Consider the following 14224-nt stretch of genomic DNA (forward strand, 5'->3'; position numbering starts at 1 on the left):
AAAGAAGCAGTACTTGGGCCATATTTCAGGGGCAGGACAAACACACGAAGAGGCAGTGGAGCCGGCATGCGCTGACCAAAGAGAAGCAGGGAAATGAGAGTGATGATGAAGCCAACCAATGGTAAGCAGTGAATGGGCTCTATGCTTCTTGTAAGTAAACAAAATGCTTGCGACAGTGCATGCGCTCTCATGCTTGAAGATTGTATACAGTGGGGAGTTTGCCACCAACGCCGGATTGGGTATTGGACCAGGTCAAAAACCAGACCCTGTGGCCAGCACCAACTGCACAATGCCTCTTGCCGTGTGCAGAACAGTTTGGCCGCCATCGGTGAGTTGGGCGCAGTGTGTGACCAAAGGCCCTGGGTATGCGCAGTACGGTGTAGGGCCAGGCCTTCAGCCCAAACTCTGCTGCGCATAGAGGTAGCCTCCCACAAATAGTTGGCCAAAGTCAAGGCCCTGCATCCAACTCACACTGCGCAAGGCCATAGGTTTTGCACAGCAGAGGTTGTCCACCTATGGAGTGGTAAAGTATACTTTCCCAGAAGTTGGATGTAGTACATCGTCAATAACCGCAGAAATTCACTATCAAGAAACTACAGTTGAAACTGAGTTATGGGTGGTATTAGTTATAGAACTTCAGGCATGCTTTTAAACACTACAGTTATAGTCAAGTTATGGTTACTAAACAAAACCTAAAAGCCACTAAAACTTGTCAGTTATTGTTAGCTCCGCCATCCATAACCTGCACAGTTCTATCAAAAACTGTTATTGAGGCACATCCGGTCAAGCAGAGTACCATCTGGGGCCAGGCATGTGTCTGACGCTCAAGAATTGGGTGAGGAGATTTTCTTTACAGGGCTTGCCTTCCCCCTTTCACATGTGGACACCAAGTCTGGGCATACCCTTGGCCACTTAGGGCGAATATAGCAAACACAACAAGCTGATGGACGGAGTGCCGACATTTTTCAACCACTCACCCCCAGTCAAAAGATCTGAGTTTAATCCATTGTTCTTTTGCTCACTATGCCACCCGAGTTAGGTCCTCGCCATATGCAAATCAGTCTTCACCCTGCTCTTCATGGGCACAGTCCAGCCCGAACTGCCAGGCCAGGTCCATTGTTGCTGCAGCAAAAACAACCGCAAGGCATTTGAAACAAGTATTGGCAAAGCCAATTATTAGTGAAAGTGGTGATTGATGAGGAAGTCTATGTGTGTTTATGTGAGGTTGCATGGATAAACAAGTAACTGAAAGCTGGGGTTGTCCTATTCCCTTGGTACAGACAGACAACATTGGCATCAATTTTTCCATTCCTTTTCTCTCTTAGTCCAGCTTGTCTGCTCCCCCTTGCTACTTTCTCTACAGCCTGGTCCAAAGCCCTCACTTCCACGCTATCTCTGGAATTGGCTACCTCTGTGTCAACTCTTGGCTTTGGGGGTGGCATGAGCCTTAATGACGCAAATACAGCTCCTGGATCACCTCAATAGTTGATACTGCTGCCTCCTTCTCACACTCACAGAACCATTCCATCTGTGGCTAAAGTCTCCTACTGCCTTGCTTTGGGAGTCTGCAAGAAAAATGTGAAAGCTACCTGCTCGCTATTGTATGCTTCTAGGATTTCTAATTCCAGGAATTGATCACATGAAGTTTTTTAAATTATTACAGGCCTGTGGTGACTTGCCAGGCAGGTCTGTCTTGGTGTCATGGAACACTGTTCCTATGGAGGTAGTGTAGGAGTTGTCACTTGTCTGTTAACCTAGACTGCGCACTTGTTAACATCAGCTCATAGTGGTGTCTATTTGTATATGCTTTTACTTGTACCTGCCGGCATGAAGCTGAATATATCCACCTCTTAACATATAAGGGTTGGTACACATTCTGCACCACCTTCAATCCATCTTCTTTTAAGTTCAAGAAAAGTTTATTGAAGAAAAGCAGGTGTCAATACAAAATGTAAAAAAAGTTCAGGAATAAAACGTTAAATGAGCGAGTAAAAACAAGCATCAAAAGCATTAAAAAGAGAACAATTTTAAAGAAACAAACAGGTTTTAAAACTAAACAAAAAATATACAATAGTTATAATTATAATACAATGCAAAAATGAGGAGACAGAATAAAGTAACAAAGAATGGAGGAACAATTACGGTGATTAAGGGGGCTTGAGAACCTCTTGTTGAGCGGGTTGCAAGTGAAAAGAACGCTTAGCACAAGCATCAAGGTAAAGAGTAATAGGGAGCCATAAATCCAATCGTTTTGTTGCCATGGTAATGGGGAAAACAAAAGCAGTATCCAATCTATGGTTATGGCACACATTATACCACCATGCTTTGAAGGAGATGTTTGAAAAGTCTTTCCAATTAACTGTGATCTGCTGAAACGCAACAGCTAACAACAAGTCAACAATTCGAACATTAAGTGAACATCTTCCCAACAAGTTGAAAGACTACCTAGGAAGATGTGATTATAAGAGAAGGAAATACGAGTATGAAAAATTTTATTAATTTGGGCCCAAACTTGTACCCAAACATTATGAACATATTTACAGGAGAATAGCATATGAAACAGAGTAGCATGAGGAGAAGAACAAGTCCAGCATGTGTCAGGGGTTGTGGAAAATCTCCTACTAAGGTCAGACGGAGTAAGGAGAAGCCTGTTGTAAATGAAAAATAGGGATTGCGTCAAGCTGGCTGCCCTGGATGATTTACGAATTTTGGTCCAAATCTTAGACCATAGGGTCGTTGACCAAGATGTGTCAAAGTCGCATTCCCATTATTCTTCCACTTTAGTCTTAGACCTAATAGGGCCTGTGTAATGGAGGTATTTGTAGATGTCAGATGCTTTAGAGGTGGTGCGCAAAAAAGAGTGAAGTTGTGAGAGTAGGAGGTATGAGAGGAGTGTGAGATTTCGAGAGTCGAGTGTAAGTGGACATTACTGCCTCTTTAAGCAAAAGATATTTAGGAGTGAAAGAGGCAGTGTGGAGCGGGATTTAGGGCGGGCCGGAATAACAGGCGTGGAGGCCGTATGAAGTGCGCTATGATTAGCGAAAACTTTATTGTTCACATAAACGAAACGTAGGTCGTGGAATGAAAAAAAAGGTCCGGGGTTGTAGAGATGAGGTATCCGGGTCCGGGAGGGTTTCGTGGGGATGGTTACGGCTGGGCTGTGGTCGTCTTTTCGTCGTCGTGTGGAAGTGGTGCGTTCCTCGGAGGAAAAAGAGAACGAAAACAGGGCGGTTAGTTCCGAGGTAACAAAACTTCTCTCAGTTCTATCACCCACACCTGGGTCGTGAATGGAAGGGAGTGGATAGGACGTGACGGGGTTGGGGTTGCGGGAAGAGGTGAAAGGGTAGGGGTGAGCGTAGGCGTGAACGAGACGGGAAATAGTGCGAAGTACTATACAGGGGCGGTGCACGTTTATACAGTGAAAAGTGCTTCAGGGCGCTATTTACACTATGTACACCTCTACCAGTGGAAGTAGGGGAAAATGGTAACGAGTTACTCACATGCCCCGCCGTAACTCTCCTGTGAGTTACGGCCGCTCTCCAGCCACCTCCTGAGGACGCCACCAGTCCTCACACCAAACGTCTTCCTCGTCTGCTTCTTCGTTCCGGTCCTTCGGTTCTTCCGCTGCTGGTTCTCCGGGGTCTGCTAACTCCTGCCACGAGCTCGCTGTTGGGAACCCCGAGTCGTTTGGATCCTCGGCTTTTCTACTCTCTTGCCTGTATCCGGTTGAAGGACTTCCAGGGTTAGGCGGGTTCACTTCCGGTCCTTCGCTAGTGACCCAACTTCCGGGGTCATGGAGGGACGTTTCCAATCTGTCCCGATTCGGAGTTATCGGTGGAGCCTGTGGGAAGACAGAGAGAGGAGTAGTTCCGGAGGGGTAAGAGTCCATAGCGCTTTGTTGTGCCCCCGCTGTAGGGACCAACCCTTCACAGGCAGGTAAATGAATAGATTGACGAAGGGTGGCAAAAGATAGGAATATAGAATCAGAGAATAATTGGGATACTCAAACTAAACCTTTCTGCCGCCAAGTCTTCCAATAAAAGGGTTTGTTTTTAATGAGAATGTGTACATTGTGCCAAATGGTGGAGCTGAGAAGGTCAGTGACCGTAGTAATAGGTGGAGGAGTGGAAGATAGAAGCAGTTTAGTAGTGAATTTATGCAAGGGAGAGGACAGTGAAGTCGGTTTACGAGAAAAGGACAAATATTCAGCAAAGGAGAATGGGGATAGTGAAAGACGTTCAAGCGTGACCCAGAGAGGGCAGGGGTCGACAGAGTCATGTAACCAGAAAGAAGCTTGTCGGAGGAGAAATGCTTTTTGGTAGGCCGGAAAATCCGGGAAGTTAACTCCACCCTCCTGATTTGAACGTATGAGTCTGCTAAGAGACATCCGAGACTTTTTACCATTCCAAAGAAAGGAGGAGAGAATTGAATTAATTCTTTTAAAAAAATTTGGAGGGAATGGGTACCGGGACATTGGAGATTGTGTACAAAATTACAGTTGATAACATCATCTTGATGGTGTCGAGGCGAACCCACCAGGAAAGGTACAGAGGTTGCCATCTAGTTGTTAGACCAGATAATTTCTGAATGCATTTATTTAAGCATAGAGAAACAGTATCTGAAATTGAGGGAGTAAAATACATGTCTAGGTATTTAATATGGGAAGAACTCCAAGTAAAATTGGAGGCAATGAAGTCGGGCTTGAAGGTGAATTTCGTCAGGGGTAGAATTTCACATTTGTCGTTATTACGTTTGTATCCGGAAATGGAAGAATATTCACGAACTAGATCCAGAAAGGCAGGAATAGACTCAGAAGGATTGTATATGAAAAGCAAAATATCATCAGCATAAGCAGCCAACTTGATATGTGAATGCGAGGTTTGAAAGCCATAGATGTTAGGGTGCTGACGAAGCTTGGAAAGGAAGGGTTCCAAAGCTAGGTTAAAAAGGAACGGGGACAAAGGACAACCCTGACGGACACCTCTACCTAGGTTAAACAAGCATGTACAATGCAATAGGTTTCGCAGCATTAAAGTTTGAGTTATTGGCATTGTGTATGACAATGCGTTGCATAAATTTTTTAACAAACTTTGAATTGGTGAGCAGTGAGAGTGTGTGCAAGAGTATACTGTTGCTCACAGCTGTTATAATTCATACAGCTCTGATGATGCAACTCACGCACAGGGCTGATGCAGTTATTATTCACACAGCTCTGATGATGCACCTCAGACACGGGCTCACAGCTGTTATTATTCACACAGCTCCGATGATGCACCTGAGCACGGGGCTGACGCAGTTGTTATTCACACAGCTCTGATGATGCACCTCAGGCACGGGCTCACAGCTGTTATTATTCACACAGCTCTGATGATTCACTTCACGCACGGGGCTGACACAGTTATTCACACAGCTCTGATGATGCACCTCAGGCACAGGGCTGACGCAGTTATTATTCACACAGCTCTGATGATGCACCTCAGGCACGGGGCTGACGCAGTTATTATTCACACAGCTCTGATGATGCACCTCAGGCACGGGCTGACAGCTATTATTCACACAGCTCTGATGATGCACCTCAGGCACGGGCTCACAGCTGTTATTATTCACACAGCTCTGATGATGCACCTCATGCACGGGGCTGACGCACTTATTATTCAAACAGCTCTGATGATGCACCTCACGCACGGGGCTGACGCAATTATTATTCACATAGCTCTGATGATGCACCTCACGCACGGGGCTCACAGCTGTTATTATTCACACAGCTCTGATGATGCACCTCAGGCACGGGGCTGACGCAGTTATTATTCACACAGCTCTGATGATGCACCTCAGGCACGGGCTCACAGCTGTTAGGCCAGCGAGTGCATGCGAGGTGGGCGAATAGTATCGCGGATCTCGCACTATAGGAGGCACGGTTAGAGGGTAAAGAGGCTGGAAAAGACAGTTGCGTGGAATGAAAGTGGGACGGCTCGGTAGGTGTGAAGATAGGCTGTGGCTTGAGGGAGATGCGTTGTTGAAGTATGCGCACTGTGCAGAAGGAAGCTGGCATAATGTGTGAGAGATGGCCTGCCAGTGCCAGTTATATTCGGGGGGTGGTGAATGGCTTGCGATGCATTTGCGGAGGGTGGAGCTCGTAGTGTGGGTGGAATAGCAGAGGAGGTGGGCTATGCTGTGGCCTGGGGGCAGGCATTTTTAGAAATATGTGAAGCGCTGTGGTTAGAGGAGGGGCGATTTGGTTTGTTGATGTGTGAGCGCTAAGGAGATGGGTGACTCTGTGTAGTGCTTTACTTTAACAAAAGTAACGTTTGGGGCGAGATGCGGAGGTATACCAGCATTAACCCCTCAGCAACACTTGCTAAAAAGTCCACTTTTAAGACCCAAGCATGGCGCATGCAGGCAGGAATGCTATTTTATACGGGAAGGAGGAAACAAGGTGGCGACTATTATATAATGCGTCATTACTTTTTCAATAGCGCCGCGAATTCTTCATCCACTACCTTTCCGACCGCAGTCATTAATGACGTCCCCCAGCAAACCTTGAAAAAGTTGTTTACCTCCCCTGTCCCATCCTGCTGCAGCTGCCCCGGCCAACATACGCCATCTCTCAGCCTGCACGCTGCACTCTCCCCATTCCCCAACACCCTGTGCGAACAATGCAAAGAGACGGAGACCCCAGACCCCTCACCCCCCCTCACGGCAGAGTTATTTGTGCCTTACCGTGCCGCCCTCACTAAAGGCTCGAGGAGCGACGATGTCCCAGAGTTCTATTAAAATGCCAGGGAGACGATGCAACGGAAATGCAAAAAGGGCGTGAAACCGAAACCACGGTTGTAGCGCAGGAGACGCCGTCGCCGTCGCCGTGCACGTTGGCTGTCCCTGCGCAAGCTGCGATGAGAAGACACGCCGAGCCGAGGTAGGGGATGTGTTTGTGTAAGCGGGGGGGGTCTGTATGTATGTATGTGTGTGTGTGTGTGCATGTGTGTATGCGGGGGGGGAGTTCTCTATGTGTGCCTGTGTATGCACGGCGGCGGCAGGGGGTTCTCTATGTGAGTGTCTGTGTGTGCATGCGTGTGTGTATGTGCGGCGGCGGGGGGGTTGGGGGGTTCTCTTATTTGTATTTAAAGGCTGTCTGGAGTAAAGGGATTGTGGGGGCCTCGTTATGTCCGTTTTCAGTCGAAGCAAGCCACCCGCACTCCTGGGCTCAGGCCTAAAATTAAGTAGGTCCCTACTGGTCTAAAAAACACGCTCGACCAATGTTCCTTGATGTAAAATAAAAAAATAAAAGAAAGGAGAAATATCACCCGGTCTCTACATCACGCAGTTCCATCCTCTCGGTGTCCGACCCAGCCTTACAGGTGTCTGGGGCATGTTATGCGGCCGGGGGCGGAGTGCAGTTTGAGACTGGTCCAAGGTGCTCCCGCTATGGCTCGGCGCGGCCCTCCCCGTCCATCCGGCTGCTGCTATGACTGCGCGCCTGGGGGGTTCTCTATGTGTTTGTATGCGCGGCGGCGGGGGCGGGAGGGTTGTCTATGTGTGTGTATGCGCGGCGGCGGGGGGGTGGGGGAGTTCACCATGTGTGTGTATGCGCGGCGGGGGGGGCGTTCTCTATGTGTGTGTGTGTGTGCGGCGGCGGCGGGGCGGGGGTCTGTATGTGTGTGTGTGTTTCTGCTTCCAAGGAGCTATGGGAGACAGGAAGCGCGCGTGACCTGATCCGTTTACGCGCGCGGGCACATCGCTTGTCCGCTGTCTCCCTTGACTCCTTCAAAGCAGAAACAATTGCAATAGTGTTTCGCAGCGACAATCGCTTCGCAGTGCGAAACCTAAAAAGGAGGAAACTAGGCCATTCGCACAAACTGCTGCACGGGGATTGGAGTAAAGGAGAGAAGTTAAAGAAATAAAATTAGGACCAAAGCCAAACCAATTAAGGGCCGCAAAGAGATAAGTCCATTCGACTCTATCGAATGCCTTCTCAGAGTCCAGTGCAATCGCTGCAAGTGAATGTTGTAGGCGTGAGGACTTGGATAAAACATTAAAGAAAAGTCTAGTATTGTCGGTAATGAACCGTCCCTTAACAAAACCTGACTGTTCAACTCTTAACAGATCAGGTAGGAGGAGGTCCAGTCACGCTGCCAGGGACTTGGCAAAAATCTTATAATCGATGTTGACTAGAGAAATGGGTCTGTAATTTTTGCAATGTTTGGCGTCTTTTCCTTCCTTGGGGATGAGACATATGTGAGTGTCAGAGAAGGAACCAGAAGATTTACCTAAGGCAAGGAAAGTACCTAGGAGGACATGTAGTTTTGGTATGAGGAGGTTTGAGAAATGTAAATAGAATTCAACTGTAAAACCGTCAGGTCCTGGGGCCTTATCCTTTTTAAGGTGCTGCAGTGCAGTTAGTAACTCTTGCGTGGATATATCTGATTCAAGAGAGGTGAGATCAAGAGGAAAGTGTTGGAGTTTGCGAATGTTAGAGAAGAAATAAGATAAAGCTTCAGGTGAAGGCTGAGTATCAGAGGAGTAGAGAGAATTATAGAAGAGGGAAAATTCAGTTAGAATGTCAGCGTCATTGCGTTTAAGATTAGAATTAGCATCAAAGATAGATTCAATATTTAGCTTATTGTGCTTAACTTTCAAAAAATTGGTTAAAATCTTCCCAGCCTTATTCCTGCCCCCATAAAATTTAGCACTTGACTTCAATAGATATAGGGAAGCATCTTCTGTAGACTTTTTATTAAATTGCATTATAGCGTCAACAAGGGCTGTCAAACTGTCTTGAGAGTGCGACGTATGATAAGCGTGCTCCAATTTCTTGATCTGCTGAAGAAGGTCGCTTGTGAATTTTCGGGCAATCTTCTGTTTCGCAGCTACGTATCTGATTACAAAGTCTCTTGCCGAGGCTTTGAAAGAGTCCCAAATAGTGTGCTTGGTTATGGAGGGAGTATCATTGAGTTCAAAAAATTCAGTGAAGAAATCAATAAAGGAGGTAGTAAACTTAGGATCTAGCAAAAGAGCGTTATTAAAACGCCATCTCCTAGGTTCGTCCAACTTAGGGAGAATATCAATATGAATAAAAACAGGAGCGTGATCCGACAATAAAATGGGACCAATTTCGGCATTAGTAAGAGTTTGGGTAATAATATGGGAAACAAAAATGTAATCAATCCTTGATTGAGAGTGATGGGAAGGCTGGTAAAATGTAAATTCTGTGGTTGTCGGGTTACAAATGCGCCAGGCATCGGTGAGTTTATGCTGCGAGATAGCCTGAACAAAGAGTTTATGCGAATTATTGGGGACAAATGAAACTTTGGAATTCTTATCAAGAAAGGGGTCAAGGGGCTGATTGCAGTCTCCTGCCAGAATAAAATTGTCATCCATAAATTTTTGATATGGGCGGAAAAAGAATGCCAAAAGGTAGGATCACCTCCAGTAGGGGGCATAAACATTAAGGAGAGAAATTGGAACACCTTTTAAAGACAGTTTGACGTGAGCCCATCTACCATCCGTATCAGATTCTTTGGTAAGCACAGTGTGAGAAAGAGTTTTGCAACACAGAATTGCAACCCCATTGCGTTTACCATCACCAGGAGAGTAAAAGACTTTACCAACCCAACCCTTCTTGAGTTTTGTTGATTCTACTTCTGAGAGATGAGTTTCTTGCAAAAAGGCAAAGTCAACATTCAATTTAGCTAGGTGAGTCAAAATTCTTTTCCTCTTAATAGGAGAGTTAACACCCTTAGCGTTCCATATAATAACTTTTAACGACATGCAATATAAAACGAGCAATGATAAACAAAATTAACAAATTCAAAAGGAAAACCCGTAAAAAGGGAGCATGCAAAAGAGGAAAATTGTGAGAGAAAGAAAGGTGAAAGACAAGTTGAAAATGAAAACTGTAAAAACCCATGAAAGAAGGAAAAACCAAGGCCAGAAAAGCTGTAGAGTGAGAAAATGAAAAAAAAAAGTGGAAGAGGATCAATAAGGTTAAGAGCAAAGTGAAAAGGAATAGGAAAAGCCAGGAAGAGAAATAGGAGAACTCAAGGGAAAACCGAAAAGTAAGTAAGATAAAGGACCACATGAACAATGAGTAAGTAACATGATAGGAAGGAAAAAAGGATAAAGAAGAGTGAGTGGACGAAGAAAAGGTGACACCTATCCGTGAAAGAAGATGAAGGAGAAAGAGGAAGAAAATAAGAACATGTGAATAGTCAAAGATAGAAGACAACGAAGAGAAAACATACCTACATAAAAGGGGAAGGCGAGGGCGAACAACCAAGAACAGGATCAGGAAGAGGGAGGGAGGGTGGAACCACATGGAACAGGAGCCTGTAGGGTCAGCAAGGTACACGGCCTGATGAACACCTCGGACGCTGTTCAAAGTCTGCAAAAGCAGGAAAACAGACATGAGATAGAGAACCAAGAAAATAAAACATGGAAACCAGCAATTTATAACTATAAGAAACACAACGGAGAACCTGGAAAGAAACAATAGTATCGCAAACAAGCCATGAGTATGCACTAACAGATCAAGCAGGAAGAGAAACATGAAGAATAAAAGAAAACAGAAAAACATACACAAGTGAAAAAAAGAAAACCATTGAGAGAAATCACGTGGAAAGCAAGACAGTCAAGGAGGAAAGGAAGAGGGAGAAGGACCAGACAAGTCCATGTCTGCCGCCTTGCAGGAGTTCAAGAAGCTTCGAAGGCGCACAGGATCTTCATATGTTGTCATTCTATTGTTGTAGGTGACCTTGAAGAGACACGGGTGGAAAGGTCCATAACGAGCACCTGTGGAACGTAAATCAGCCCTCATTTCCAGGAAAGCTTTGCGTCGACTCGCTGTGGCCTCGGCGTAATCCTGCGCGAAGAATAGAGAGGATTCAGACCATGTAAGCCAAGGAGAGGCCCTAGCCGCTGACAGAACTTTCAGGAGATCCGTGTACTCCAAGAAGTACATGATGACTCCTCTCTGCCGTGACGGAGTAGAAACTGCAGAAGAAAGTCGCCCAAGTCTATGAACACGTTGGATATAGAGCACTGTATCATCTGGTAAATGCAAAAGTTTAAGCAGGAAAGATTTGAAGAAAGCAATCGGGTTGTTCCCCTCGCAACCCTCCACTAGGCCGCAGATGCGTAGGTTGTTGCGCCTGTTGCGATTTTCAAGCTCCTCCACCTGTCGTTGAAGGGAGGTGACCTGCGTGTGCAAGTGAGAGACCTTGGTCGTTGTTTCTTGAAAAGAAGTAACATTCTGTTCCATCGACGTAACTCTAATATCCATTTGCTGACAATTGTCCGTCAAGACCTGCAACTTGGCATTCGTTTCCTCCATAAAGGGGCGGAGAGCTCTTATTTCCTCCAGTAAAAGTTCCATAGAGACCGATGACACAGATTTAGGTGGTGAGGGAGGATCTTTTTTCAGCCGTTTGGTGGTGGCCTTTCCTTGGGCTGATAGTGTCGACTCCATTCCTAACTGTGTGTCTGAAGCGAGTGACAGGGTCGAGGATTCAAGTTGAGCAAGGGCAGAAAATAATTTAGAGTTTTTAACGAGACCGTGTCTTGAAGTATGAGAAATAATATGGCCTCTATTCCTGCCCATAGGAAGCAAATATCAAAAAGAGTCTCTGAATATAGCAGAATCAAGAATGTAGACCAGCAGCGCCAGCTTCAGGCAATATGAGAGCTGCTGTAAAAATTGTGAGGAGGAAAGGAGTGGAAAAGCTGCCTTATGAAGGAAGCAAGCAAGTGGAGCGTTATTGGTAGACCAAGGAAGAAAGTTGTTAGGCTATTGCAGCGGAAAGCCAAGTTACAGCCACCAAGTCAAACAAAAATTGCAGAAAGTACAAGTAAAGCGCCTCCAAAAGTGAAAAATAAAGGAAAACGCCTTTAACAAGCCTTCAGCTGCAACAGGAGGAACATCGCTTGATAAAAATATGGTAGAACTGGGAGGGAGCACAAAATGGCTGCCGCACATTGAAAAGACTGCGTCATCTGAAGTGAGAATTAAAGCAGCGAGGGGGAAAGTTCCCAATTAGTGGCAGGAAACATGCTAAATGTTGAGAAAGTCCATTGCATGGAACATGGGGAAGGAACAATCCAGTTCTGAGGGGATTCAAGGTAAAAATTGCGTAGCATACATCACGCGGTAGAAAATCAAAATGGCGACCGCGCTCGGCAGTTTGACTGAGACGGACTTACTTCGGAGAAAAAATGATGAAAACTGCCATCAGGAGCGCCAAAAATAACACCATCATGTTCCTGCCGCCTTCCGTTGCCGGAATCAGTCTGCAGTCAGCTGGGGCAATATCGCGAACCGAGGGTTTCAGGAGCCGTCACCGGAGCGCTCACCCAGGTCCGTCCATATCCCGTAGGCGCCAAGCCACGCCCCCCTCTTCAACCCATCTTCTGTTACAAAAGCACCTTTTTAGTTCTTCTTCCCACGCTATTGTGGTTCAACGACCTGAGGATCTTTGGATTTTACTCTAAATTTTATAATAGTAAGATTGAGAAGCTCTGTGCCTCTTCTGATTGAAATTCTTCTGTATTTGATCGTCCAGAACTCCCTTGTGTTCACTTCCTTTCAGACTTCACTCCACTCTCTTTGGAGGCTTCTTCTGCACTTAGCTACACAATTGAGTCTGGCTCACCACTTTGACCCCTTAACCCCTGTCCTGCTTATATTCTTACTCAGGTTCAGAGGTCATCTGCCCCACTTTTTCTTCTTTTTGTAATGGTTTCCTAGCCTCATCTATGGTGCCTCCTAAATGAAAAAAAGTACTTGCGATACCCCTGTAAAGAAAACATTCTGTGGCTCCTTCCATGCTTAGCAAATTCCAAGCCATTTATTTGCTTACATTTCCAACAAAGGTTGTGGAAAAAGCAATCAATTACCAGACATCTGAAATTGTAGAAAGTAATAATAATCTTCTTGACCCAACCTAACTCAGGCTTTTAGCTCCTGCTTTGTTGGCCACTGCTGGTGAACTTAGGTCGGTGACTAGTCTGTTGCTTTAGATATCGTGTCCCATCGTGCATCAATTTTGGTTGCTTGTCGGGTCCTTTTTGTATGAGATGTCTCAAGCAGTTCATCTGCCTCCGCACTGTTTCCCCTTCAAACCTCTTCTTTGTGTTACATCACTAGGCTCTTCGTTAAGTCTGATACTTTTTATATCTGTCACACAACCACCTACGGACGCACCTCATTTTGGATCGCAGACTCTTGCACAAGACATATGGACAGGGCTTTAAGTGGGCCGGGTCTCACCAGTGTTAAGCACTGGCAATTTTTTAAAGGGGGCCTTGAAACTGGTCTCTATGAGGCTCTGTTTTGAGCCCTGGCACAGGCGGACGTTTTTTCTGGACTGCAGTGACAACAGGCACATCAATGTGTGCATGCTCACACTGCTCACTTCTCACTAGTGGAGAAGTGACGTCATGCCAGGTGAGCGTTGGAGGGGAGGAAAATCCTTTAAAGAGAGTCATTTTCTCTCTGGATTTCCCTTCTCTTTTTGAAACTCAGGAGCAGCAACATTGTCGTGGTGTCACCAGAGCTTTAAGTGGAAGCATTTTCAATATTATATACAAGCCATAGTTGCTGCTAATTTATGTTATGCAACTAACACCCATTGACAAAGCCAGGAGCAGGGCTCGAGTCGGGGTACCACGCGGGTGGACGGCATCCCCCCACTTATTTTACCGGGGGGACACCATCCCCCCTGCAAACAGCTGGACTTAACTCTTTGGCTTCTCTGGGACGAGGAGCTTGGCACCTTTCGTGATGTCACTTCCTGTTGTGACGTCACTTCCGGTGACAGCGTCCCCCCACTTCTTTTTTTACGACTTGTGCTCTGACCAAGAGCCCTGACTTGTGGTAGGTATGATGTTACTTGTTGTGTGATACATCTGGATTCAATAACAGGAAACTGCAAAAGACAAGTCGGGTAGCGCACTAAGCTAAGCAGAGATTTTTAGTTTATGTGTTTTTAAGCAACGCCCCTAGTTACATTGGTCACGCCCCTTTGAGAGACCCCCCAGTTTTTTCATCCCACTTAAAGCCCTGCTTATGGAGATTACACCCAGATCCGCATCAGCATTGATGATGACCCAGACACGGCTCAATCTAATTTTTACACCTACCTATCCAAAGTTGCCTCCTGGATGGATCTAGCTCCTTAAAATTAAACTCAGATAAAACGGAAGTGCTGGGGGTCCTGCCTCCATTTCGTCC

The sequence above is a fragment of the Lissotriton vulgaris genome, chromosome 4_1 (genome assembly GCF_964263255.1).
Source record: "Lissotriton vulgaris chromosome 4_1, aLisVul1.2, whole genome shotgun sequence".
Taxonomy (NCBI): domain Eukaryota; kingdom Metazoa; phylum Chordata; class Amphibia; order Caudata; family Salamandridae; genus Lissotriton; species Lissotriton vulgaris.